The sequence below is a fragment of the Orycteropus afer genome, unplaced genomic scaffold, assembly GCF_000298275.1.
Source record: "Orycteropus afer afer isolate SDZICR_OR568_19922 unplaced genomic scaffold, OryAfe1.0 scaffold00393, whole genome shotgun sequence".
Taxonomy (NCBI): Eukaryota; Metazoa; Chordata; class Mammalia; order Tubulidentata; family Orycteropodidae; genus Orycteropus; species Orycteropus afer.
Genome location: NW_006921980.1, coordinates 170,052 through 175,374, shown reverse-complemented (window position 1 = coordinate 175,374; position 5,323 = coordinate 170,052).

Genomic DNA, 5,323 nt, shown 5'->3' with positions numbered 1-5,323 from the left:
ATATTATATATGACACATTTCTCCCCACACACACTAGAAGTAAGAACCATAAGGACAGGAGTTTTGCCTGTTTACTGCCCAGAAATACCCCTCTAAAACTTCAACACTGCGCTGAGTGCCTAGTATACAGCTAGGCCCAACTGAAGTTTTTCTTTTAAATAAATGATTTTTTTTTATTGTCTATGAGAGCAGTGTGATTGTCATTTTCCAAGAAGGATCCATTGCTTCTCATATGTTCTTGTGTAGTCTTGTATGGAACTGACCTATATAACCCTATATAACCAATAGAATATTGCAGAAATGACAGAGTGACTTTTGAGGCTAGGTCATAAAATGCACTGCAGCTTTTGTCTTGCTATCTTAGATAACTCATTCTAACAGAATCCAGCTGCCGTGCCATAGGCATACTCAAATATCCCTATGGAAAGGTTCATGTGGTGAGGCCACCTGCCAACAGCCATGTGAGTGAGCCATCTTGGAAGTGGATGCTCTATCCCTAACAAGCCTTCAGCTGGCTGCAGTATGGACTGAAACCCTCAGGAAAGACTAGAACCATTCAGCTTAGCCACTTCTGAATACTTCAACCAAAAAATCTGTAATCTGTAAAATAACACGCTTGATGTTTTAATCTGCTAAAATTTGAGGTAATTTGTTGCATGGTAAAAGATAACTAATGCAAGTAGGAACAATTTCTATCATGTCTTTGGTCTTCTACAAATTTGTTTTGTACGTGTGTGTGCATATGTTTGTTAAGATATTATTCACATAGTATAAAATTAAACATTTTGTGGTGTATAATTTAGTGTTTTTAGTATAATCACAAGATTGTGCAATCCAATCTTTACCACTATCTGATTTCAGAATATTTTCATCAGCCCAAAAAGGAACCCCATAACCATTAGCAGTCTCTCCTCAATCCCCTCTGTCCTGTCACCAGTTCCTGGCAACAACTAATCTACTTTCTGTCTCTATGGATTTGCCTCTTCTGGACATTTCATGTGAATGGAATCATACAATATGTGGCCTTTTGTGTCTGGTTTCTTTCACTTACCAGAATGCATTGTCACTATGATCGCTCTGTCTTGCACTCAATAACTCACTCACTCGTTCCCTCTCTGGAGGTTTTGCAGTGGACTCCACCTCTGTAGCGTAGTGCCTAAGGCACTTGACTGCTAACTGGAAGGCTGGAGGTTCAAACCCACCAGCCACTCCTCGGAAGGAAGGTTGGGTGATCTACTTCCGTAGTGATACAGCCTCAGAAACCCAAGGAGGGGTTGCTATGAGTTGGGTCTGACTCGACAGCACATAACAACAACAACAACAACAACCTGGCTCTCCAGACCCCTATTTCAGGCCTAGCAGTCTGGGGGGTCTTGATCCCAGTTGATAAGGAGAATGGGACACCCTATGACCCAACTAGAAAATAGCTTGTTCCCATTGATGGCCATGATCACAAGGCTGGCTCTGGGTATCATCTACTGCTGCTTTTACACCGCACTGTAGAGTTGAATAGTTAGAATAGACACCTCATGGCCAGCCAAGCCTAAAATATTTACTATCTTGCCAATATTCATTTCCTATTGCTGTTGTAACACTTTACCATAAGCTTCATGGCTTGCTGTCGTTTTTGTCATTTGCTGTCAGGTTGATTCCAAATCATGTTGACCCCATGTGTTAAGAGAACAGCACTGCTCTGTAGAGTTTCCTTGGCTGTAATCTTAAGGCCTATCTTCCACAGTAATGCTTGATGGGATCAAATCACCAAGCTTTAGGTTAGCTAAAGCAACATACATTCATTATTTTATAGTTCTGGATGTCAGAAGTTTGAAATTAGTTTTACAGGGTCAAAATAAAGGTGCTGTGTTAGCAAAGCTACATACCCACAGGAGGCTCTAAGGAAGAATCCATTTACATTTAACAACTTCTAGGGCTCCATTCTTTCCATTTCTTGGCTTGTGGCTATTTCCTCTATATTCAACAACGAACGTGTAGCATGATCAAATCTCTCTCTGCTCTGTTTTCACAGTATCTTCTTTCATATAAGGACCCTTTTGATAACAATGGGCCCACCTGGATGATTCAGGTTAATCTCCTCATTGCAAGATTTTTAATTTAATCATATCTGCAAAGTCCCTGTTGACATACAAGGTAACATTCAAAGGCCTAGGATGTAGACATGTTGAGTGGGTGGGTGAGGTATTATTCAGTCTACCATATGATCCTTTTAGAAAAAGTTTACTGACCAGCTCTACACTATAAATTTTCATTGCCTGTAAGAACTCATGTCTGGGATAGGTTCTCAGAGATTTATTTGATGGGTTTCTCCATTATGATATGATTTTTCTAATTTTGAAAAAAAAAAATGTCCCTTGGTGAAAGGCTTTCACCGCCCCTCCTTTTTTTTTTTTTTTAACAAATAGTATCTGCCCCCTAAGAATGATACTTAGTTCCTTAAAAATGAAGAAGTTCTCAAATATGTTTGAAATTCCTCATTGCCCTGTGGAAGGCAGATTACAACACACACACACACACACACACACACACAAACCCAAACTCACTGCTGTCATCTCCGACTGATAGCGACTCCTCCTTTGGTTTTGATGTGGTATCTCTACCAATCTTTCTTCCGAGGAGTGGCTGGGAACTACACCACCAGAGCTCCCAGCCTCTATAAATGAATCTTATGGTGCATTTAAACATTTGCTTCAAAACAGAGGCAATTTCCCCTTTATCAGAATGCTGAACCCATGTGTTTGTGTTCACAATGATCTTCAAATCAATGCCAATCTCAAATAACAAAAGTCATACAGACTGATATAATGAAAACTGATAGGTTTTAAAAGGAGCTCAGGGGGCACAGTGGTTAAAGCATTCAGATGCTAATCAAAAGGTCAGCATTCAAACCACCAGCTGCTGCACAGGAGAAAGAGGAGGCAGTCTGCTTCTGTAAACGATTCATAGCCTCGGACACCCTATGAGGCAGTTCTACTCTGTCCTAGAGGGTTGTTATGAGTTGAATTTGATTCAATGGTGATGGGGTTGGTTGGATAAGTTTTAAACTTCAATACAACACATTACATACATTTGTCAAGCCATTTGGGCCTTTTATTTAGGCCAAGTTTCAGATCAGATTACTTTAAAATTTTCCCTTTGAAAATAAACCCTATGCATCTATATAATGTGAGAAACAGATTAAACTGTACCACATGTGATTTAAAAATAGAAATTCTGTGACAGATTGTTGTTATTGTTGTTGTTATATGCTGTCAAGTCATACCCGACTCATAGTGACCCCTCCTTGGGTTTCCGAGGCAGTATCACTATGGAAGTAGATTGCCCCATCTTCCTTCCGAGGAGTGGCTGGTGGGTTTGAACCGCCAGTCTTCTGATTAGCAGTCAAGTGCCTTAGCCACTATAGATAGATATAAAAAATGCAAGAAAACAAACAAGCCAGGAGCTGCTGAAGCTGCTTATGTACAACCAAATACCTCATGGGATTTGGATCCTTGGTTTGGAGGTTTAGGGTCATAGTTTCATGGGACATCCAAGTTAATTGGCATAATAACATGTTTAGTGCTTCTTTTCTACCCCCTAGTTTACTGCATAGTGCCTGGGGTCTTAAAAGCTTTCAAGCAGCCATTCAAGTCACAATAATTGGTCTCTATTCACCTGAAGCAACAGAGGAAGAAGGAGAGTCAGGTACCCTCCAAAGCACCAGAAAGTCTGGAGTCCATGAGGATTTTAAATTTTGTTCTGCATTTTCCCCCTTTTGATCAGTATTCTTGCATGGAATCTTTGATCAAAATGTTCAGTAATGGTATGTGGGCACCATCCAGTTCTTCTAGTCTCAGGGCAAAGGAGGCAGTTGCTCATGGAGGCAATTAGCCACACATTTCACATCCTCTTCCTATTCCTGACTCTCCTTCTTCCTGTGTTTCTTCAGGTGTCGCTTCAGCTGAAGAAGGAGAGTCAGGAATAGGAAGAGGATGTGAAATGTGTGGCTAATTGCCTCCATGAGCAACTGCCTCCTTTGCCCTGAGACTAGAAGAACTGGATGGTGCCCACATACCATTACTGAACATTTTGATCAAAGATTCCATGCAAGAATACTGATCAAAAGGGGGAAAATGCAGAACAAAATTTAAAATCCTCATGGACTCCAGACTTTCTGGTGCTTTGGAGGGTAGATGAACCCCTGAAACTTGACCTGAGATAATCTTTAAACTTTAAAACAAAAATATCCCCTGTGGTCATCTTAAAATTGAGACATACTTTAGCTTAACTAGTAAAAAAAGGTCCGCTTTGAGCACTGTGCTCTTTTAAGAACTATCTATAGGTGATCAAATTGACAACAGCAACTCAAAAGATTAGATAGGAAGTTTAGGGGGCAGTGTGTTTATGTTAATGAGGGAAGAACTCCTCAGAAAAGGAGGGTGAAAAGGGTTGCACAACTTGAAGAATGCAATCAATGTCACTGAATTGTACATGTAGAAACTGTTAGTGTGTTTTGCTGTGTATATTCTCAAAGAAGACAGCCACAAGGATCCAGGTGAGGAGAGGGAACACAGGCCACGCCCCAAAGCAGCAGGGCGGGAGAGCAGGAGAAAGGAGAGGAAAAGGCCCAGGGACCAGAACAGAGCGAGGAGTCAGCCGCAGGGATCTAGATAAGGCTGGTTGGGGAGGTTTCCAACAGCTAAGAGAGACAAACATGTCTGTTGGTTTGTCCTACTGTGGTGACCTGTTGCTGTGAGTCTTGAGGCTGAGCCAGTGGTGTTTCAAACCCAGCGGGGTGCACATGGTGCACAGGTATCAGCCTGGCTTGCAGACTGAGACAGGCTAGGAAGAAGGAAGCGGCCATCACTTCTCAAAGAATTGGCCAGGGAAAACCTTATGAATAGCAAAGAAACACTGTCTGATACATTACTGCACAACTTTATGAATAGTCTGCATAAGTTAGAAGGCTTTCAAAATAGGACTGGGAAAGAGCTGCATCATCAGAGTAAAACTAGCCTTACTCATGTGGGTAAGGTAAAGCTTTCAAGACCTCCATTTGCTGACGTGGCACCACTCAAACTGAGGAGAAACAGCTGCAAATATCCGTTAATCATCAGAACATGAAATGTACAAAGTATGACTCTAGGGAAATTAGAAGTTGTCAGAAAGGAAATGGAACGCATAAAGATTGATATCTTAGGCATCAGTGAGCTGAAATGGATGGGTTTTGGCGATTTTGAATCAGACAACCATATGATCTACTATGCTGGGAATGACAGTTTGAAGAGGAATGGTGTGGCATTCATCATCACAAAGGATGTTTCAAGAT